We start from the raw sequence: 25,557 nt of genomic DNA, 5'->3' as shown, positions 1-25,557 counted from the left end.
AAAAATATTTTAAACATAAAATTTTCATTTACAGTATTTATTTCTGTATTATGATTTTATAGCCTTAAAAAGAGGTTTGTTTTTCCTTCCTAATTAGCAATCATATGCAAAACTTTGATCTTAAATCATCAGCAACTATATTACTGCAGCTAAATGAAACATTCTGCACTTAAAAAGCAAATTATAAAATAGTTTAATAAACATAACCCCTTAAACACAAATCAAAATGAAAAGTCAGCAGAGTTCAGAAACAATCATTTTAATAAATGTTTTCAAAGCATCATTTTTCTTATTCAGATGCAACCTTGATTGCATCTGAGGAGGAGGCAAGAAGCAAAAAATTAAATTTTTTCAGCACAATATTTTGTTAATATGAATATAGTATAGAATCTGTATAATAAAAATATGTTCTAATCTTCTAAATTAAAAATAAAAGTTCCATATCAGTAAGCAAGCTGCATCCAAATAACCAATCACAATGTTTTTATTACACTTCATTTCTGCATTTAACAAAAAAAAAAAAAAAAAAAAGCTTTCAGCACTTCCAAAGTTCATTTCTAAGTTAGAAAAATCAGACACAGGTCAACTTCATCATAAACAACATCAAGTAAAAATGTACTGCTGTACAGAATGTAATTTATAATTTCACTTGATACAAAATGATTTTAACATGAAATTTATTTCTTGAAAAGTAAGTAATATGTAATTTTACAGTTAATATGTATTGTTTAAACTTAAAGCCAATTATCTAACTTTTTAAACAACATTTAGTAACTACTGGTAATACTTTCTAGCTACTTTCCGCAATAGCTACTCGATCTTATTGATTCATTTCTTAATTACAGAAAGCTTTTCCTGTATAAATTTAAATAAACATATAAGTATATTGTTTAAGCCACTCGATATTTAACATTGAAGAAAAAAAATCTATCGAGAAGAGGTTTCTTTAATTATCTTAATAATGTAGATTAAATTAAGGTCTATATATGTTAAGCTTACTGAATTTATTAATTAATATTTTACTTACTACTTTTTATCTTTGAAAACTTTAAACATTTAAAATATATATATTTTTATCCATATATATCACTTGTATGTCATCTGTTTGTTACGCACAAATATATTTATCAGAAAATTCATATAAAACTACTATTTTTTGTACAAGAAATCTTATAAGTAAGATTTAATTACATGTGTCTGTGTAGATATATATATATATATATAAGTAAAATTTATGCTTTAATTTAATAAAACTGATACAAATCATAAATATTTACCTTTTTTTAACAAAGTCCATATTAATTAACTTGAAAGGAATTATCCAATTTTGAAATACTTGTATTTAACTTCTTTTTTGATTATGTCGACTTAACGTTAGTCATCAAAACAACATATTACAATTAAGATAATTATTTTTGCATTTAAATGTTTTTTTTGTGCATAAACTATCAGTTTGTCACACTTAACTGAATCACTATAAGTGCTTTATTGCCTTAAGTTCGTTATTTTTAAGTCTCATTTGGCAAATATTTATCCTGTTAAGTTATGCAAAGAATATTGTGTTGCTTTTATGGTGAAAATCTGTAAATATAGTTGCATCCTTATCTGAACATAAAAGTGATGTTTCTTTTCACATCACAAAATAATTTAATTGTAAGTATTTTAAATAATTTAGTTTTGTAAACTTATACAACTTAATAATAATATAATATAAATTATTTTAAAATATTATAATATAAAAATATTATGAAATCAATTATAGAAGTAAAGATATTTAAATGTAGTAAGTCTTTCAGGATATTAAGTAATACTTGTTTATTTTTTATTTTTTTGTTATACTTCACAGCTTATTCATTCATTCTTTAACAAGTTGATTTTGTTTTGTTTTTTCTATAAAAATTTTTGTAATTACTTAAGCAAATATTTTAATTTTCTCCTTATCAATTAGAATTAGTTAAACCCCAAAAAAGATTTCTGCAGTTAACTGTTATTTTTGTCGCAATTTAACACATACTAGTTTAATATCAAAGAATTCGGTTGTCAGACTAATTTAATAGTAGATTTTAACATTGTATCAAGAGAGAGAGGAAACAGTTAAATCTAAAAATTTATGAAAATTTATAAATGTACTATTTTAATATTCAACAGTACAAAAATAATATCTACACTATTCATGCATATATATACTAAAAATATGAAGCCTCATACATGCATGACAAATGTAACTTATATACTGTACTGTAATCCTATGTAAGTTTTATTAAGTAAGATGCATAATTATTTTATTAGTTAATTTCACAATGAAAGCAGCACAAAAATAATTTATTACATCTTGGAAATGTCCGATCATCACAACAAAGATTAAAATAAGTTTTTTTAGATGTTTGTAGTTATAAAGTATCATAAAAATTATTACATTATATTTGATACAGCAAAATTCTCTCATGACATTTTCTGTCATACTTGCATATTTGTTTTTTAAAAATAAATTTTATTTAATTAACTGTTTTAGAGACATTTTATTTATATTCTGAATATTCAAGTAATATTTTATGGATTCTGTCAATGATAAAAGTAAAATTTATTGAATGAAGTAAATGAAATTAAGGCTACGCCTCGACTCGAGATTTCTAGTCGTGTGATTTTTCAGTTCCGATACAAGTGCATACACTTGCAACTAACAATCGCAGCGATTAAAAGATTACAACCGGTCCTATTTCCGTTGCAACAAGACTGTCGCTCTACCCACAGACAGGTGCCCACTTGTGATAGTCTAATCACAGTTTTGAAGCAGTAAGTGGACTTTCTCCACGTTGTGTCATTATATGTTATTGATGGACCAATTATTCTCAACAATTCCTCAAAACTACTTTTTGTCATTTGGTAATACTGGAAAAACTTTGCAGGATGTTCACATAAATCTTCAAATAACTTGTAAAACTGCCCTTTCAATAATCTGACTTGTTATTGGATGCCCAATAACTATGCTTCCACCGTTTACTTCTCACCTGAAGCAAAAGAGCAATCACACAAGTAGTTTCAATGACATCCATTGAACAACTGTTCTAATTCAACGATTTATCTATTGCAGTGTGCGCACCTTGTAGATTTTCTGCAGCAGCAATTTATTGGAAGCTGCAACTAGAAATCACAAATGGAGACCTAGCCTAAGTGATAACAAACATCTTTTCTACATTTCAGGCAGCAAGTGCATCGTAAATGAAAATGCAAACATTTTTGGCCACATTTAGGGACCAGCATTCAGGCTAAAAAATGTTCCAAATTTCAAATGTTTGGCTAGAAAAAAAGAGTCTTCTATAGAAGCCTGATGCTGGCTGAAAATGTTCGGATTTTCATTTACAATGCTCAACTGCTAGAAATGTATAAAAGGTCAATTCGTTGTCACTTATATAGTAGTTCCAGCTTTAAGAATAACTTTATATGTTATAAATAAAATTAATAAGAATATACTGTTAATTCAAACTAGAAATAAAAAAAAAAATTTATTTTTTAGATGTTCAAATACTAAAATAAAAAATGTAATTGTTTAAAAAATATGAAACGGTATAATATTCATACAATAACAACTACATTGTTCTCTTCCATTGTAATAGAACTACACTGGAAGAGAAAAGAACTAAAAAATTATGATTGCTAATAATATATATATTATATATAATGCTAAATGACAAATATAAACATCTTTACTAAACCCGATACATTACAATAAATCTACAACTGTCATATGAGATCAGGCTAAATAACAGCTATAATAATAATAATAAATTACAAATAAATTTGACTCTGGAGGGAGGCATTAGGCACCATCTCACAAATTTATTGTAATGCTACATAATGATCACAGTTTTCGCTTGCTAGCATTTGACATTAAATAATGATTTCTTCACCAAACTTGCCTTACTATTGCTATTTCACATTGCAAATCAAAACTGAGTTGCAAAATATGTCTACTGAAATTGATTTTTATGCACTTTTAACCACTTTTCCAAGTTTTAGCTAACATGGCAGCCATTTTATCTCAATACACAATACACTATTCTATTATTCTTGTGAAGAGTTTCAAAACTAGAATAAAAATGACACATTAATTAAGCACTAACTACTTAAGGTACAGTAAAATTTATACCATCAGTAAGGCCTGGTACACACTGGCTGAAAATAGTAATAATGGAAACTGAAAAATTAAGTAATTCTGTTTCAACTAGGCTTTACCTGAAAACAATACTAATTAACTGTGACAATTGCTGAAATTAATTATTTTAAATTAGGAAAAGTTTTGGTCACTTAGATGTCCGGTCAATTACAAGTAACCTTTTCTTTTGTAGCCATTATCAAAACACAGGAGAACAATGTCAAAAAAATAACTTAGTTTACTGATACCACTTACAAAATACATTGTTTTTGGTTGAATCATAACTGGAAAACTTTCCTGTTTTTAAGTTATTTCTAAATCTATGTTTTTAGTAGGATTTCTGCAAAACAAACTATATAAACCAGAAGTTATAAGGCAATTTTAATTGTATTTTCAAGTGCCTTCACAGCATTTGTTTGAACTCTGAACACACTATGAATAAAGCTCAAATGTACGGTACATTTAAGCTATACTATCTAGCATTTTGCTGAAATTTCAATGTTCTTTTATACACTCCTTCCACTAATGCATGGTAACTTAACTCATGCCAATGAGTAATAGTTTACGAGAAATCTCTGTTTAAACTTTACCATGTGTGTTTTATATTGAGATCTATAAACAAACTGTAATAAATAGGTGTGGCCAAGTAAGGTGCCAATTTGAAAAGCTTGATGTTGTAATTCGTCCTGCTTTTTTCCAACTTTCACAGTTTTTTCTGAAGTGTGCAATCCAGTGAATTACTATAAGATGTAATTGATCCAGAAATGCCATAGGGTGTTCCACTCAAAAGTACCCATTTTAATTCACCATAAAAATGAATGATTTAAGATATATAAAAACAACAAGTGGTATCTGGTGGAAAAACTCGTCAAGTTTTATATAGCTTTTTTTTCAAACTGCAAGATGGCACAGAATAGCGAGCATTATTGTCTAGTCATGGCTACACAACAACAGAAAGTGCAGGTCATGGTCTAGTATGCCCTTTAGTGTGCTCAAGATATCCTGATCTGACCCACTTAGATCTTTTTTTTCTGTGGTGTTATGTGAAAGATATAGTTTATGCAACTTTAGTCAGAGACCTTCAGTGTCTTCAGGAACACATCTTTGCAGCCATTGCCACTGTGAGACAGGACACGCAGTGCACATAGCATTTAATAGTCTACCACCTTGATAATGTCACTGACTTCTGAGGTGCACAGAGATATGGTGATTTTTTTTAATGAAATGTAGTGAGATCTATTCTCACATACAATCTTTGATGAATTTGTATCTTTAACTGTTAATTTTGAAATTATTAAAATTATTTGCATAATTTTAAACCAACAACTGAATGGCAAATCAATACTTTTCCTACAATTGATTTAAAAATATGCAAATAATTATCATAATTAGAAAATAGTATTTTTGGACCAAATATATTTTCTAGTAATTCACTGAAATGTGGAAAAAAGATCAAAAAAGGAAGGACAAACCCATAACATCAAACTTTTTAACCTGGCACCTTACTCGCTCAACCACACCTATTCATTGTGATTTGTTTATAGAACTTGATATTTAATGCACACAGAAATGTTTAAACAACAATTTCTCAAACTACTGTTCATTGGCATGAGTTATGTTATCATGCATTAGTGTAAGGAATGTACTAAAACATTAAAATATCAGAAAAATCCAGGAGAATCCAGCTTGGATTCTCCCTTGTCAGTCAAACTAGTTAAAGAAGAAATAATAAAAAAAAATTTAAGAAATGCACTTAAAAGTAAAAAGTAAGTATTATGAGACTGAAAATATAAGTGGGGACTCTCGGCATGGTAAAAATAATAAATAGAACCTACATAATGCACATGTGCATTATCCATGTTCTGTGTGTGTTTCTTTTTTACCACTTACAGTTCCACAAGCCTCCATAATGATAACTAAATTTTTTCCCTGCAAGAATTCTTCTACACGTCTGGAAACATCAGTGCACAAAATCTGGTTGCATTTGGACTGCTTTATATCACTCCAGACAGTGTTAAATACCGGTACTTTATGATCAACCAGCATATAGAAAGTTTAGCCGCACAACAGTGGAATGTAAATAAAACTTACAACTCGTGAACCAATTTTTTTTAAGTAAGTAAAGTTTATTGTAATAGCATATACCTGTTACAAAGGAGGAGAATCAGTTGATACCAACACAGCTGATTTTGTTATTTGATAAAATAAGATGTCAATATATTGCAATTAACATCTAATTTGTTCAACATTGATATATATTTGTAATATTGTAAACATATATAATTGAGATCTTATATCATATTATATAGCTACAAAAATTTTTCAAATTATATAAATTATCATCAATTACAATTTTTACCACATAAAAAATACTTAGTATTTTCATTGTTGATCTTGTTCATCGCATGGTTGATGTATCTATTTCATAACACTAATGTCTCACTATAAAATGAAACTTATAATTTTTAGGAAGAAACCCTACATCTAGGATAGCACCGATTGGAAAGGTAATTATCATTATTGAATTATCTTCCTTTTGTTAAGTATTAGCTAGATGAAGAAATTTAATGGTAAAAAACAAATTCTTAGACGTATATCCGTTGCTACATAACTGTCCTGAAATTATATTATACCACACAAAATTTTGACAGATTATAACAATCTTAAGATAGGCAGAATTCAGGAGAAATGTATCAATTATGAACTTGATATAATGACTTCAGTGGAATAGTTGATATTTTTTCCAATTTCCTGACTTATGATATTCCTTATTAAAGTTTTTTTCTAAGGAATAAGTGTAGACCAAATCTGTTCCAATTTTTCTATTACCATAGTTTTAGCATTTAAACACTCAAACTAACTATTATTTCTTCTTTCCAGTCATAATCAATCTACGATGTTGATCAATTCCTTCTCAAAAAATCACTCAACTGGATTACTTTATCTAGATTAATATCATATATTTTGTTGTCTTTAATATAATAATCATCTTTTATAATAATTCTATTCCCATTATGTTTTTCTTCTTTAATTATTGCTAATAATTTTTTCCTCCTCATTCTAGATCTCATGCATAAATCCAAAGTATTATTTTTTCCTTCACTTTATTATTGAAGTCACCTTTCTTTTTCCAGAATTCTTTAATAATCAGATTTCTATCATATAAGAAACCTAATAATATTTTCACTATAGGTTTGATTTCACTGTTGGTTAATCTGACCAATTCCTCCATGCAACTATTAGTTACTTCCAAGTCCGTTTTTATAAACTGATTAATTTCTTTTACATGATCAGTCGAGTTGAACAGAAAATTTATAACTATAATATTATTATTATTTCTCAGGTTAACTAGTTCGTTTATTTCAAATTCTAACATACCTTTTAATTTGCAATTACTATTGGCTATTTCCTCTAATTCTTCTACTTTTTGGGATAATTTTGACAATTCTCCATGAAAATATTTATTTTCTTCTTTCAAAGCAATGACTTCTGTTTTAATTTCTTGTAGTTCCATATGAAGCAGTCAGAACTTATCTTGAATTAGCTCTTATATTGATTTCAATGTAAATTGTGACTCTTCCTGAACCTGTGGCCCTAAATCTCTTGAAGTTTCGAAGTAATCGTAAATTTTCATAGCTCTCAAGGTCACAGGACTATTTTTATTAAAAACATCCTCTAATTGATAATAATCTTCACTAGATGTATCGCTCAATTGCCTTTATTTTTCCTTTTCTTTAAGATTATTCTTGCGAGGTCTGCCTTGCCCACTTCTTTGCATTATCTCCTTGACTCATTTGTTGTGGAGATCAAGGGAAAGGGCCTGGATTGGACTCAATCCCAGCAATTATTAATAAACACGTAATTAAAATCAAGGAAAGTCTATTCACAAATATTCACTTCTTTAAAATTGTCATATTTCAGCTTCTTATGGCTTTTCAATTCACTCAAAACACAATTATCAAGCTTCACTAAAAGTTCACCCGTACCTCCAGCGGCTAGTACACGCCCCCCCCCACTCACAAACCAATTACCTGGTGTGAATAATGTTTAAGTGTTAACATTTTAGACCATTCGATTTATTTTCAAACGTCAATGGCCAGCCTAGTTGAAATAAGAATTGAAGTGAAGAAGTGCCCAGAAAGGGTAACAAAAACGTTCGACACTTAAACGTTATTCACACTGGGTAATTGGTTCGTGAGTCGTAAGTTTTATTGATCAACCAGCATTTATATAAAATATAAGATAAACACATAAATATTTTGTATCTACAGACAAAGGAGGGGTTTATTAAATTTGAAGTTGAAATACATTTCAGTGATATTTATGTAAAAATTCAACCTGTGAACCTGCAAGTGAACTTCTGATATGCAAATAGCTTTAATCATTCATTTATAAAATTAAATTTTAATATATGAAAGATACTTCCATCTTTCATAAAATTAAAAATCTACTTTTTAATAAAATCATTGTATTAAAACAGTATGTTTGAAAGGAAATTTAATTCTGTAATTATTATACATAATTAATATAAAATATAATTCTATCAATTACTAATATTAAACTGTTTGAACTAAATTAAAATCATATTTTAGATATTAACCACTGAAGTTCCCCTCCTAAAGATCCTGTAGATATCAAGTCTTCCTAAATGTTTCAATCGGTGCAAGAGACTTGCTTTGTTTAAGAGTACTTTCACATCATTATCCAGCACAAAAGTGGCAAACCCTGTGTCAGAGAGGCAAGGAAATACCAGCTGCTATCATTCCATATAAGGCGCACACACTCGGCTCAAATTTTTTTTATTAAAAACATTCTTTTCTTTTAAATACATTCTGATAATTTTATAATTTAGTTTAACTTTACTGTTCTATTTTGTATTTTACCATTTAAACCCGAGGCTATCATTTACATACAGATGAAAATGTTAATTTACAGTAAAATTTTTCTTTTCTGCTTGTATTTTGGTGTTAGTTTTTGTTGTTTATACAAGAGTATACTTTCTGAAATTCATCATCAATTATGAGTATAAAGAAATTAATCCTCTCTAAAACTTCCTGGTTGAATTAAGACAAAACTTTGATATTTGAATCTTACGCAAGTGAGATAAATGCTAAAAAATAAATAAATATTAATATTTAAATTACGTGAGAATTATTCAGGTATATAAATTTCATATCAAAATATTATTTCCTTCATTGTTTTAATCCATTAATCATTTTTATACTTTGAATATTTTAAGATGCTAAGAGAAACTATTAATTATTTTAATACGGAAAATCTTAAGACAATCATTACTCATTCATTGTTTAAAATTTAAAATTATTCAAATCCTTTGTTTTTTTAGATGAAAATTATAGAATTATATAAGCAAAACCTGGATAAAATTAACTTAAGGAATAAATTTTATATACTTTAATTTTTTCGTAGTAATCATTAAACTGAGATCGTTAGAGCCATACTTTACTATTAACATAAATACAAAAATATTCCATAATAAACAATTTTTCAAGGCTGAATTCATCTTTTGTAAAATAATATTTCTTGAAAGATGAACTAGCAGATGTCGTAACCATTTTGCATAAACTACAACATTCGTTACATTCAACCTTAACCTGGATTTAAATTCTGCTGTTTTATACAGATGTTTGTCAATTAGAAATTATAATTAATGACAAGAATATTAATTTTTTCCAATTATCCTGGGAAGATGTTTTACTTCTTTGTATGATAATTGGAAAATACACAATTTCTAATTATAAAATGTCTAAAATGAACAATTCCCATAAATCAAAACAAGACTTTCTCAAATTAAAAACCTTTCACACTTCAGGTTTCAAGATATTTTCTATTCATTCAAATATCTCAATATTTAATAATAAATGACAATTCTTAATTTTTTATTCCTTATTTACTTATCATGTTGTAATCATTTATTGAACAAGATCAACAACTGCCGAATTATTGGGCCATTTGCTAGCCCGATAATTCGGCAGTTGTTGATCTTTATATGTAACGGGTTAGTTGTTGTTTATTTATATTGAACAAGTTAGATTTGTCACTTTGACAATTCGTAGCAATTATTTAGTACCTTATGCATACTTGTTTGAATAATTATACATCATTTAAAAACGTATATTAAATTTATTTACTAAATTATTTAAAATGCAAGGTTAAATAATAAAGACAAAAAAATAAAGAAGAAAAATGTATTAATATATCCATAAAAGAATCTGTATATTATTGATCCTAAAAATTGTTACATTGTTTTAGCCTGTGCTGTACATAAAATATGTAAATATATTTATAAAGCATTCAAGGACATTGATGTTTCTGTTAATGTTTTCATGATCCAATGATGAATAGATAATACATATTAAAAAATATATATATTTAAACTTATAAAATTGAAAATCAATTTCCTATTTTAAGTGGTTGAAGTTAAACATTTTTAAGTTCAATTAAAAAAAAAACTTTTATTTTTGAATAAAGCATTGCTAAAATGACTTAAAAAAATTATTTTATATATATATATTTCTATAATATATATATAACTATTGGGCTGGGCTTGCAGACGTTTATATTTAAAGTTATTCTATAATATATATATATATTATAGAATAGCTTTAAATAAATATAAACATCTGCAAACCCAGCCCAATAGTTATATTAAAGCCAAACAATTGCCAGATTAGATCAGGTAGTAATATAACTCAATCTAATCTGGCAATCATTTGGCTGGAGTAGTTTTAAGCCATAACAACATTCACCTAATGCGAATTTCAAATGACAATAAGATATTATACAGTTTTGTGCAAATAATTACATGATCTATGGCTACTTTCAACTGCAATGGGTTATTTGGTGAGTAATTTCAGAAATATAACAAAGTTTTAATATGTCATACCTCAGCATTGTACTGAAGTAAAATTCATTTCTTGCAGTCTTTAGTCATTTGCACTCTCAACAAGCTTTGGTGTAATAACCAGTTCATTTAATAAGTGTGTGTATTTTTAATATTGTCATTATAAAGACTAAAATAAGCATCCAAAATGCACCTAATTAAAAAATTATTTCTTTAGGAATTTACATTTATTGTAACCTTTATAATCCATAAAAAAAAGTAATTTTTAATTTGGTGCCTTTATTAAACTTATCAAAGACAATAAATCATGCACTTCATTGATAAATGAAAGGCATAAAACAGGACAGCTAAAACTGGGACATTGAGAAGCCACAAGAGAAAGTCAAATAATTTAAGGAATAGAAAAAATACAAATTCTGTAGGAAATTCATAAATGATTTCCTACAGGAGAAGAGAATGAGTAAACATGCATATTTTTGAATGCTACGCAAGTAATTTTCCTTGCTCGCATTGGCACCACCCATCCTCGTTTAAAACAATGCTTTAAATTAAATATATTTGTATTTCATATCATCAATAATGTAAAAGTCAAAATTTAATGATAAAGCACAACAAAATATAATGGCAGATGTTACAATTGTCAAAAATATGATTAGTTCTTGCATAAGGCCATTTTTACTCTATATTCCACAGACTGATGAATGATATTACAATATTCTTTCACAAAGATTTATCGGGAAACTTATTAAATTACAAAACTGTTCAAATAGCAAATAAGTATTTTTAATCTAAGAGTTTATTAAAATTTATTTGTCTCTATTTTCAGAGATCTAAATATAGTGATTAAATCTGACATTTAGATATAAAGAAAAGAGAATTTATCCAATGACTAATTCTTGCAATCTTTAACCTATACAATTCAAAAGAATAGATAGATTGAAAAACACTCTTTATTTCTAACTTTTTCATAGAAAATTATATAGTATTATCACTGAGATATTATATAACATGTATTAGTTAAAAATCACTTCTTCGGAAAAAAAGCTATAACAACTCAGTTATTCTTCATATTTTGTAACTATAAAATAAATTTTACATGTAAAAAATGTGTTTTCTAATAATTTTTTTATTTCAAATATAATTAATTTACAACTTTAAAATTCAGAAAAATTTGTAACTGTTCTCTAAAGACTATCGAGGAGTGAGAATATTAAAATATGGTGACCAGATTTTAACATTGGTAAAGCGGGACAAAATTCACAGGGAGCGGAGGGGAGGGGTTGTCTTGTTTAAAAAAATTGTTATAGAGCAACAAAATTTTATCATCAAAAAAATGCATAAATTGTATTGTATTTTTTTAAATTTTACATGTGTAAATTCAACATATGTAAAATTTACAAATATAATAAATATATATACTATTATAAATTTTTAAAAACTCTTTATTCTTTTACATAGTTCTCATTTCAGTGAATTTTTTTTAATAAATTGCTGTCCTTTAAAATGTCATAAAATTTTTCACAAGAATTTGTTAAATTATATTTTACACATAGTCTCAACACTTAATTGTGATTTGTCGGATGTCCACACTTTATTCACGGTAGAAAAACACGTCCAGTCGGGGCATTTGTTCCTGGTAAGGACAGTGCATATTCCACAATTTTTAATGCGTTATTGTATGGAACATAGTTTGTTTCAAAATGATGAAATATTTCTAGCCATTTATTCTCTGTTGAGAGTTTTGCTGATGCACAAGATTTAACCTTTTCCTTATCAATATATTTTTTAAATAATGATACCTCATTAAATAGATCATTTTTGGAAATATTGCTATCTGGAAAATGTTGAAATGGTAATTGAATTTGCATATCTTCCCAATTAAGTTCTTGTTTTAACATAACCCAATGAAAATGTTCAATATCATTGTAATGTCCCGACAAAGAATGCCCATTGTTCACACACAGCCCTCAGGATCACATTCCTCTCTTTTGTTCTAAAGGGATTAGTCACCAGAAGGATTGGGAAGGAAATTTCTACAAGGGACAAAATATATATTTAATATAGTGTACAGCCACAATACAAAACGATCTTTACTGAATCTTAAACACAAGACTCAAGTTTATGACACATAATTGACAAAAATTTAATCCTTCCAAAAAATCGGGACTTTTTTAAAATGCAGTGGGACACGGGACAAATTGTTAAAAAGCGGGACATCTGGTCACCTTACATTAAATATGATTATCATTATTTTTATACTTTTTATATGACAAAGAAATTTAAGACAAGACTAATTATTGAAACCAGAAAATCTTTTTCTTCAAAGTCTTTTACTACTACATAAATATCATGTTTCATATAATCACCTACAATACAAGAATTGAAAAAAAATACTCTTTAAATTTTAGTATTGTTGAATTAGAGAATTTTAATTTTTTTCATTAAAAAAGAAAAAAATAGAACCAAAATGTGATTAATCAATACACAAATTTGGAAATTATCAAAGATAGTAAAATTTCAGTCAACAGTTATTTATTTGTACTGATATTTTATCTTCAATGCCTATTATAAAATTATATTATGTTCAAGTATTTTGAGTTATTTTTAATCTTTAATAAATCATCAATACACCTTTTTTGCTGAGATATGTTTATTCAAACATATCTCAGCAGTTATTTTTAATATTGGCAAAAGATTCATTTGATAAAATTCTAATCATATACATTATAGTATAAAAGTTCAGTAAATTAAGCTACAAGACAAATAATTCAAATTGTTGTATTTACCAGATTCTTTTTTATGAACTTAACAGAATAATTTATTAAATAATTCTTTAACATAAAGAACCAAGTAAAATCCAGTGAGTTTCATTTACCATTTTTAGGAACTGTTCAGTATACGATTTAAGATTCATAAAAATATTTATTTATATAATAAAACTCTAAAAAATATGTAAATTTTATTACCAATGGAAAGAGAAATAAAAAATGTTTTATCATTTTGTAATATTTATTTACTTTTAACAATAATGACAAAGCAAATTCATTCTTTAAGAAAAATCTATACTTAAATTTAAAAACATTTTAGACATTGTAATAAAATCAAAATATTATCATTAAAGTTTCAAACCACCTTCAAACCCATACTTATTAAACAAATGTGCATATTTCATCTATTCAGTAATATAATAGAATTATTTTCAAAAAATAGACTATACTATACTCACAAGGACACAAAAACACCATGATAAAATATTATTGTAATCATTGAAATTGGTAATACTCCTGCTGTTTTGTTGTATTTGTATACGTATACATACATGAGCTGCTCAGAAAATGGTAAACACCAAAATGAAAGTTTTAAAATACAGCAAAAATAAAATTGTGATTGAACCATAAATCTGACTAATTTTATCCTCACATCAACTTTTTTACTGAAAGTGTTTTACAATCCCTCTAGGGTAGATGTTCACCTAGGTAGCCCCAAAGGCAGTATCATGTTTAACTTAACCCATGCAACTGTGCCAGCTTCGAGTAGCCCACTTGACTGTTCATGAAGTACTTGATATTATATAGTTTTAGGGAGTGTGGGGCCTCGCCCTTGCCCGAGCTCTAAAGTGCAAGCAATAGCAAGCACTGAGCGCACGCCTATATGCAAAGCATTGAGGATAGTGGGTAGACTGACACATGTTAAAAACTGATCTTTGGAGACAAATATCACATGAAGAGTCAGCAATTGTGGGGTGATGTGATTTATGTAAAAAATATGAAATAAAACATTGATTTTGCTAAAAAATTAGTGAAAACCACCATTGCTCCGATAATGGAGGTGCTGTCATTGGGGCTACCTAGATGAACATTTACCCACTCTAGTTTCATGATGGAACAAGAGCCAGAAGATCACACTTGGGCAATGGCAATAGTGCCTTACCATTATGTTTCCTCAAGCAGCTCATATATATATATATAATATATAGTATATACAGTTCATTTTTGTTAACAGGATGCCAGTTGTAACTTTAATCCAATGCATGGTATCATCGTCCACCACATCATTCTGCTAAGACTATCACATTTAACTACTTATTCTAAGTGGCTTCAAGTAGTCCACTCGACTGTTCACGGAGTACTTGATGTCATATAGGATACATTTGTAAAGTCGAATGAGTTAAACAAGAATGACATCATTGTTATTCTTATTTTGTTAGACTTTTCGACTGCTCTGTTCATAACAAAATGGCTGTTGGTAAAATCAAAGATACAAATGTTGCCAGTGTAGTCTTATCCAAGATATTTTTCTTAGATTGCTTCGGACGGACAGTTATTTCTATCATTTCACTGTTTAATCCACAATTTAAACACTCGAGTACAATTAGAAACATCAATATCGCTGGGTGCTGTTTTCTTAACAAAGTAAGCTAACTCTTTCCTTTGTGAATTTTGTTTCAAAGTCACCAATATCGAGCATGTGCACCGAATGAAATTTGTACTTTGTGACCGACTCATTAGTAACGTGTATAACTTGTTCGACTTTATGGACGTACCCATAGTTTTAGGGGGACACCCCCACCCAGGTGCTGACGTGCAAGCAATAGCAAGCACCAAACCGCATGACTACATGCAAAGCATGTACAATAAGCAGTATACCGATACACGTTAAAACCTCATCTTTGGAGGCAAATATCTCATGAAGGTCAACAATTTGATGGTGGTGCAAAAACCCCTCATTTAGAGCTTGAATCTTACCATATGGGCCAGCATCCTGTTAACAGAAAAGTATCTTATTTTCTTACAGATACCTCAAATAAAACAGATTATTTGAGATTATTAACAGATTATATTGTATGTATACAATTAAATCAGTAAACTTTCAATTTATGACAAAACAAACCCGATTTTAAAATAAGTTTAATAATGTCAACAAATGGTTTTTATATCACGCATTTATTTATACATGGTACGATCCAAAAGTTTGGGGAATGCAGTAATCTATGACAACAAAAGCATGTATTTGAAGTTACAGCGTATGAAATGGATTCTACCAAACCACCTCTACGTGTTCAGGTTAATTTCACCCATGTCATGTGATTAAACCGCAAGCACTGCTGTTTTTTTCCGGAGATAGTTACCTTTGTCCTGCGACGTAATCAAAGTGGAGTTTCAAGAACAACCTCCAACATTTCGACTTCACCGTGACCTTTCACCGTAAAATCACCGTACACCTTTCTTAGCAATTTTAAAATCTCCGTAGGTGTTTTACCTAAACGCTGACAAAATTTAATGTTGGAGGTTGTTCTTGAAACTCCACTTTGATTACGTCGCAGGACAAAGGTAACTATCTCCGGAAAAAAACAGCAGCGCTCGCGGTTTAATCACATGACATGGGTGAAATTAACCTGAACACGTAGAGGTGGTTTGGTAGAATCCATTTCGGGTATACTATAGATTACTCCCTATGGAATTTCGTGTGTTTGGGTATATATCTGAACTCAGGGGACCGAGACAAGTTCAACGATACTCTACTTTTGGACCGGAGACAAAAAATAAAAAAGTTATCATACTTTTTTCCGGCGATAGCGCGATGATAGGGAGTCACATCGCTCTCCGCTAAGTCGGCCTCGCTATCGCAATCGGGAGTCCCATCGCTTGTCGTTAAAATTGCCTTTAGTTTCCCCCCTTTTTTTTATTTTGTTCAAGAACTCCGTGAATCGATCACTAGTTTAGCACATGGCGGCTTGTGGTGGCACCCATACGAGAGGTCAGTCGGGCCGCCATGTTCACTGCCATAAGTAACATTAACCGAAATGGCGATTGCGCGATGATCGGAAGTCGCGTCGCTCTCTCCGCTCTCGTATCACGTATTTAACGCTCCAGGAGATGACCGTAGTCCGACGTCACGGTTTGCAGACTTTACCGCAAGATGGCAATACTAGCAACTACGGTGCCGTCTGCATGAAAGCATTAAAAAAGTATAGTAACTTAAAAAGTGTGATAACTTTTTTTATTTTTCGTCTCCGGTCCAAAATTAGGGTACCGTTGAACTCGTCTCGGTCCCCTAAGTTCAAATATATAATCAAAGTCCTGAAATTCCATAGGGAGTAATCTATAGTACACCCTCCATTTCATACGCTGTAACTTCAAATACATGCTTTTGTTGTCGTAGATCACTGCATTCCCCGAACTTTTAGATCGTACCACGTACTATAAGCGCATAAGACAGTCAGGTTAACATCAAAATGATGATCAGAGGACCAGGTTCCCGAGATATTTAGTTCATTTCTAAGCTTAAACTGTCATTTTGGTCAATATTCGACCAAAACAGACGATAGTGTTGAAGAGATTGAGTTACGTACCATTTAAACTTATTGCGTGAATATAACAGTATACACAGACATTCCGCGTTATATCCTTTACAGAGATATTATTCAGCAATGTTTCTGGTCGAAAGAGCAAAGAAAAGCTGAATATACACAATTTAATTAATATAGGCCACTAACATAAAGTTATCGAATATACTTTGAAATACTCCCACCAAACTATTAAATGTCCATTTATAAGCAGAAGCATATTTTAAAATAATTTAATAATATCGGGAATTAATAAATATTTAACTTACTCAGCAATAATTTAATACTAGCTGAAACTACTACTAAAGCATCTAAGTTAAAATAATTTCGAAATTTTGTCTATGTTATTAAAAACTTTCATTTCCAGGCCTTTCCCATCAGGAATACAATCATACTTTCCACTGTCACTACGCCCTCTGTCGTGTTTTGCACAAAACTCAAGAATTTTTTAAAAATATTGTTGATGTAATTATAATTACTATAAATATTAATTTTTTAAATAAACCAATCGTTTTTAAATATTAAAATTTTAATTTATTAAAATTTTTAATGAAATTTATTAAACTGTAGATTTATAAATTTCCACTATCTGTCCGTCCCAAGGTCCTAGAATATATTCTACGACCTTGTGTCCGTCCTTCCTTATGTCGAGAAAGGAGTTACGTAAACAGAAGCCGAGACAAGTAATGGAAAGAATAGGGGCAAATGGCCCCGATGAATTAATTAACTACATAAGAATTTTCGGTAAAAATCGTTGTTTTAATTCAAAAATTTTCTGCCGAAAAGAGTTACATAAATGACGAAATGAATCCATTGCTAACAAAAAACTATAAAGGCCGTCTGGCCGAGCGGTCGAGGCGGCAATCTACCGCTCTGGAGACCCGGAATTAAATTCGGACGCGTAGGAAAATCCCCATAAATTTTTCGGGAGGTGGGCCGTCGGGATACGTCGAGCCCCTTCCCTCACCACCCAGCCACTCCATTATGAGCCTGCCGAACCCGTCATGAGCTTGCTATAAAAAAGGCCCTCTTAGTGACCAAAGAGCGGGAGGAAAAAAGGAAACGTATGATGTACGGAGCCAAGCCACTACTAATTTGAGGCGGGGAGCATAAATTTTAAATTAAATAAATTAAAAATACGATTAAAAATTACAGCCCGACATTGTGACCACGTCGCGATAAATAATTGCCGTTTAAATATAAAAAGTTGTTATACCAACAAATGTACAAAGTATTTTTTTCTCGTAAATGATTTTTATTATTTGAATCATTAAAATTTAAAGAAATTATTCGTAAAATTCAGAAATTTTTCATTTTGATTTGCCGAAACGAAGCGTTATATCTATTCAAAATTCTTCGTTTAAATTTTCGTCCACGTCTTTTTTAAATGTCTTCGCGACGGTCTCGATTTAGCCACATTTTTTTACTGGGCGACGTAGTCCCACAACGGACGCACTACCGACACCAACGAATCGTAGACTCCCCAGATCCAAAACAACAATAACACTCGGCGAAATAACCATGGTAGGCGACGCTCAACCATCTCGTCAAAGAGCGGATAAGCAAGCAAACAAGAATTTTTCAGTGCACATCGAATGACTTTCGTACAAACACGGGTTTTTTTGTTGCCATTTTCGGCGGCCTCTTCGCATGCTGTCCTTTTTTTTTTTTTTTTTTTAACTCTTTCCGCCCTGTGGGCACTAAGAGGGCCTCTTTTTTTTTTTTTTTTAGTAGGCCCATTATGGGTTCGGCCAGGCCCACAATGGGGCGACCGGGTGGTGAGGGACGGGGCCCGACATATCCGAACGGACCACCCCCGAAAAATTCCTGGGGATTATTCGACCCGTTCGGATACAAGCATTTTTCAGTGCACATCGAATGACTTTCGTACAAACACGGGTTTTTTTGTTGGCATTTTCGGCGGCCTCTTCGCATGCTGTCCTGTGCTCGCGTAGTCTGGATAACAGAGTTGTTTCTCCACACACATGGCAGATGGCGTACTGTGTGGCCATGATTTTCTCCATTTGCTTTACTCGATCGTCTCTCTTTTTAATTCTGCGTATCGGAGACACACACACCGGACAGGCTTTGGTGATTTTTCTGGAACTCTCGATACACTCCTTGCAATACATATGGCCGCACGTCAGGATGACCGGGTCGATGTAAACATCCAAACAAATTGGACATTGGACGTCGAACATATCTAATTCCATTTTTGCCATTTTTCGATGTAGTTTTATAACAATTGGCCAGATATTATTATTGTACAATACAAATTGCTTGGATTGTCTATTCGTTCAATTATTTCGTACCCAATCATTTTGACAAGACTATGTCTCGTCTCTAAAATCGCGCTGCTGTCAACGGCTGCACACCTTAGAGCAGGCTTGGCCAACCCAAATTGTTTCGCGGGCCACTTTGATCACGCGTAACATTACGGTGGGCCACAATTTAGGCAAACACGCTTTTAAAAAGTAAAACAAATACAAAATGAATAAGATTTTATTGTTATACCAAGAGTTCGTACTCGTACTTGTGCATTGTAACAATGATACATGCACATTTTTCATTTATTTAATTGTTTTGGTATGCACATAACGGGAAACAAAAGTTTTAATAGATATATAATATCGCTTAGCGGGCCACACAATTTAACGTGACGGGCCGCGGGTTGGCCAGGCCTGCCTGACACGTACTCCATCCGAGTACGTGTCAGGAGTTGCAATTTGGCACAGAGTACTTAGTGCCCAAATCATGCGCACACAAAATAAACCAGATTTGTAGGTAGTCAGGGCACCGAGAACCGGGTCAAAATAAAATACAAAATGTTAAGACTGTTTCTACAAACAGGGCGAGCGCATGCGTCGCTCGCACTCTCCGACACATAGTCTCGTCCCAAGAATGGCATCGCCGTTTTACTTGTTTAATTTAGACGTTGTACTTATTAATTTTACATCCTTCTTTATACAAGAAATGCATTTTCGTGTCGAAGTGGTCTTATTAAGTCCCGTTTAGCCTAATAACGCTAACAAAATTTCCTACAAATCGCGGGGCAGACAAACACAAAATTATATTTTCCTATTTTTATTTCTTTTTTTAAAATTTTATTGAAGGTCTGCCCCAGCTGTTAGACTCGTAGAAATTCATTCCGAATGTCTTTTTGAATCGAAAAACGAGGATGTTTATTCACAAAGGCGCAGTGGCAACATTTAATGGGTACAGTTGAGACACGAGTTTCACACGTGTGTGTAACTCGATCCTGGTTATGCTGATATTCGGGAACTCGCTTTTTGTTAATGCAAATACGTTCTCCTGCGCGTTATTTTTGACATAGAGGTGAGACTAAAAATCGGTCCTCGCTGGTAAGATGCTTATTTGAACGTGGGTCCCTCCAAAATACACACGCGGAATTTTTTTCCGTTTGTTTTTTTTGGGGGGTTTGGTGGGTCTCGAAATATCCAGTAGGCCATTTTATAAACAGTAAACCTTTTTCTATTAATCCTTTTTACCTAAACAAAATCGGACGGCAGGATGGCCTACCGGTCAAAATGGCAGTCTATCGCTGTGGTGTACCCTCGATCGAATCTGGATGGGTTGAGAAATCTCAAAGAATCTTTCGGGTTGATCCGTTCGGATAAGTCGGGCCCCATCCTTCACCACCCGGCAGCCCTATTGTGGGCCTGGCCGAACCCATAATGGGCTTCCTAAAAAGAGGCTCTCTTAATGTCCACAGGGCGGAAAGAGTTAGAAAAAAAAGATAGCCAAAATGGACACGTCACTTTGAGACTGTGCTCTAAATTGTTCTTATAAAGGACTGTTGCAAAATACCCCAAGCATTTTAATACTTAATTTTTGTAATAAATGTCTACCGATCAGAAGTATTAATTTAAGGAAATAATGTTTCACTTAATTACAGTTGAAAGTTATCTCCAATGAACCAGAATATACTACATAGTGTGGCTGAAGCGATGCCGTATTTGAGGAAAATTGAATACACGTCCGCCATTTTACTTTTAGTCAAAGGGGCGTGGCATTTATGTTGTGTAAAGGCAACGAGCTAGAATATTCTAACTCGTTGTGTAAAAGTGTGCAAAGTAAAGGAAGAATTTTAAACCTTAACTAAGTTGATGCGAGTCAAAATGACCGGGGTCATTTTGACTCGCATCAACTGGCCAAGCTGTGTCAGTTCCATCACTGGCATCAAGTGGCATCAAGTGGCCAAGCTGTTCAGTTCCCTAAACACTGGGAGTGTGGTCGTGGGTTCGCTCCTCGCCAGGATGGGCTACCACGTGGAGTTTTCCTGGGTTTTCTCCACCTCTGTAACGCCTGAATAGGGCGTTACAGAGGTGGAGAAAACCCTTACCCTTAAAAAGACCTCCCGAGAAGCATCCACCGTAGGCAGATCGCCGAAGCGTTGCGTTACTATAACTTAACAAAACAAACAAAATCACTCCACCTAGTTTTTTTGAAATTTTGAAAGTAAATAACAAGACATTTCTTTCTTTAACCGTTTCCTAAATAAGACAAAATATTCTATAGCGATAAGTTAAATGCATTTCTAAACATTCTTAATTTTACTTTCCCGGTTGTTATATATACCGTATGAAATTTGATATTCAGAACTTTTTGTATATCTCTACGGATTTTTTTTGTTTTGTTTTTTGAGATCTTCTGAACCCAAAAAAGTAAAAAAAAACAAGAAAAATATTCAGTGTATATGTTTGTTGACGTCTTAGAGAAACGAAATATGGCATGACAGCTTGTGTATAAGGAGCATTGATGCTCCTTATTAATTTAATAACATCATCAAACCTTTTAATATTAAACGGGTGGAGAGATAAAGGGTTGTCATGTGTCATATCTTCAGAAACGTAGGATTTAATGTAGATGTTATTCGTTATTAACATTTTTACTATTTTTAGTATATTATTACTTTTTTTCTAAAACTCATCACTACTTTCAAAATTAAGCTTTTTGCCATTCGATAATAATTAAAAATATAAAAAGTAATAAGTAAATGTTTCTTCTTCCAATAGTGATATTTATCACGTCCTTCTTAATTATCCGCAATTAACAAAGACCAAGATTAAAACAGTTCACTTTATTTCGCCTATTTAACAATGCATTTCGCGTTGGTAATTTTCCAATCTCTCTTCAGGTTCACGGCTTCAGTGTCGTGTTGTCTACAATAGCGAGGTTGCGGCCGAAGTTTTCATCTCTAAAACGTGAACGTCGACGTTCGACGTTCACGTTTTAGAGATGAAAACTTCGGCTGCAACCTCGCTAGTCTTCACTTACTGGCATGTTTTTTTTTTTTTTTTTTTTTTTTTTTTTGTCCATTTTTGATGGGAAGATGCAACGCTTCTTCCATTTCTCACAATTACCGTATTTTACGGACTATAAGACGCTACGGACTATAAGACGCACCTGAATTTTGGAGGCAATTTTTCGAAGAAAAAAGTGCGTCTTATAGTCCGTAAAATACTGTATTAGCTCTTTATTACCTCTTAGGATTTTAACTTCAACAATATGGTTCTTAACACTACAAAGGTCAAAACGTAGTTTTTCATTGTAAATATTTTCACAAATTGAAATAAAAATTTTTACAAACAAACTATAACTATAATATAAAAAACATAAAAATACTTACTTATATCCTGCAAAAGAAAAAAAACACTGTCCGAAAAAATCAACAACCTACTGAGTATGGTACGGATGAGATTGACCTGATTGAAATAATCAATCATATGGCCGAGAGTAAAGCCCTTCAAGACCTGGCTGGGACTTAGATTATAAAAATATTGTTATATTTTGGGTTAAGTACTACAGTTACCACTTTAAACTCTGATCTTACCTTTTTTATAAAAATTAAATAAATTCTAGATAATAGCTAAATTCGAGATGAAAACAATCTAGATTTTTATCACTTATCTAATTGTCTAAGTCTCAAATCTAGATTTAGATGTGGTACTCTATGTGGTATATTCTAGCTCGTTGGTCACACTATAGATTTTGAATTGTCTATTTCATGGTTATTGTTTTAAATAATACAGCAAATAGCAGTCGTTAAATTTCATTGAAAATTGAATAGAAATGTCATTAAAAGAAAATAAAAAGAAAAATTATAAATTAATGCAGGTATATAGAACGTGTTTCCTGGCAAAGTGGCTTTAATACTGCAGGATATACAGACGTAATGACATAGTTCGTTTAAATGTTTCATTCGTATACGGCAACGCAACACATGGGCGATCTGCCGAGGGGGAACCTCCCGGGAGGTCTTTTATGGGAAACTGGTCCCTATTTAGGTGTTACTAACGTGAAGAAAACCTGGAAAACTCCACTTGGCCAGCCCGTTGGCCAGGCGACCAACTACCGGTGTTCAGTGGTTTTATCCATTCGGCCACTGATGGGCTCGTTTTAAATAAAGCAGGCCATATCATTGGCTTGCTTATTCAACTGTATTAAAGCCTCTATACCAGGAACGCACTCATAGTAACGATGCTGTTATTAATCATGTATATTTGAATGCTCTTGTATGACTGCATGAACTCGTGCTGCAATGATTTGTCTTTGTTAACATGTTGTGGCTCGAACATCTGTTTATTTATTTAACTTTAGAGTTTTTCTATGTATTTTATAGCAGATGACCAATAATGGCGTCTTTATGTTTATCGTATGCTGTTTATAGTTTCTTTCACAAATAATTTAGACTATGATGTTTAAACAAAACATAAGAGCAATATTATTATTTTTCGTATTAATAGAGCCAAATTATGTAATAAAAATTATATATATAATATTACATATTAAATTATTGAGTTAGATCGATGCAATACATGAGCAATCAACCAAGGAGATTGCCTCCCAGGTGGACTTAGTATGAGAAACTAACCCCAATCTAAGTGTTACTAATACGAAGAAAATCTAAAAAACTTCGTATCCCGGCCAGCCCGTTGGTCAGGCGCAAACTTGAGGCAAACTGCTTCGGTTGTCGTATTCACCCAGCCAATGATGGGTGAATATTTTCATGAATTTTTTGTAAATTCTAAGAATACTACCGATCCCATTGTTTTAAATTTTGTGAATTTTAAAGAAGATTGATATTTCTAATAAGAAAATAGTTTTGTAAATTACTTTAATGTTAAGCCAATAAAACTTATTAAGTATTGCTGACGTGTAGTGACTACAGAATTAAAACTTTGAGCATTCACGATACATTAAATATGAATACTTTTTCTGGCTGTCAATGTCTTTAGTTACAGTTCAACCGTAAACGTTCCAAAGTGATGAATACATTAAAAATGTCATCTATTGTCATTAAAAAAGTGTCATTTATTGTCATCTATCATCAGAACATATTAACAGAAAATTATGGAGAATTACATTAATATGAAATGTATGTAATGATATGCTGAAACGTTTCCGAGTTCATATAATTTTGAATTTATTCATTTGTGAAGATCTTGACTGTAGATTTTCGTAGGCTATATATTTGAATTTGAAATTTTATACTTTTTAAAATCTATTTTATGATTTTTAATGATTTTTGGCCGTTTCGTGATATACTCTACAAAATGTAACCCTTATTTGCCATATTACTACCAGATTTCGTTTTACCACTGATAAGGGCAACGTGACTTCATTACGAAAAGCTTCCCTTCAGTGCTAGAACAGCCAATCGATAGACTCTGTGCTCTCTGGCAGTGACGTCATCATCGCTATTCAGCAATAGTCTTCATAGCCATAAAGAACGTCACGGGTCCCGGAATTATAGACTTCCAGACTACTCTACCCCTTCTCCTGACGTCATATTCTTTGGTTTATTACATTTTTTTTTTCTTTCTCACTTCATCACTTGAAATTACATAAATTGATTTTTCTAGACATTAAAATTTTATTATACAGTTTCGAGTCTGAGCCCAGGCTATAATGTCGGTTTATCTTCCCTTTTGCAGCCCCTGATCGTTTAATAATGGTTCTCCGTTGCGCGACTTGAACGTCCCTAATAATAGAGTTCGATTAAGTTTGCTCAATAGAAAAATTGCGGTTTTAAAATCAAAATCACCTGATGTAAAGCAGAAGTGAATTCGACGTTATTTTCTCATTTTTTAAAAATTTTCTTGTATATTATTATCACTTTTATTAATTTATATAATACATAACTAGGGATGAATTTCCGATAGAGGCATCTTC

General features: G+C 31.3%; 1 protein-coding gene across 10 annotated transcripts in view; it reads right to left on the bottom strand.

Annotated features, from left to right (window-relative positions):
• The window catches only part of Rbcn-3B (WD repeat-containing protein Rbcn-3B), a 70,944-nt gene extending 53,177 nt beyond the window's left edge, over nucleotides 1-17,767 (bottom strand). For 8 of the 10 annotated variants that reach the window (XM_067284711.1, XM_067284707.1, XM_067284710.1 and 5 more), the window contains exon 1: nucleotides 17,631-17,767. The gene's annotated coding sequence lies outside the window, so the exon portion shown is untranslated. The remainder of the gene's footprint in view (nucleotides 1-17,630) is intronic. The other 2 variants (XM_067284708.1, XM_067284709.1) reach the window with 1 other exon arrangement.
• Nucleotides 17,768-25,557: the final 7,790 nt, after the last annotated feature.

Source organism: Centruroides vittatus, unplaced genomic scaffold (genome assembly GCF_030686945.1).
Source record: "Centruroides vittatus isolate TY-2023 unplaced genomic scaffold, ASM3068694v2 scaffold_1444, whole genome shotgun sequence".
Taxonomy (NCBI): Eukaryota; Metazoa; Arthropoda; class Arachnida; order Scorpiones; family Buthidae; genus Centruroides; species Centruroides vittatus.
Note: the sequence above shows the minus strand (reverse complement) of the source record. Positions and strands in the feature narration are given on the sequence as shown.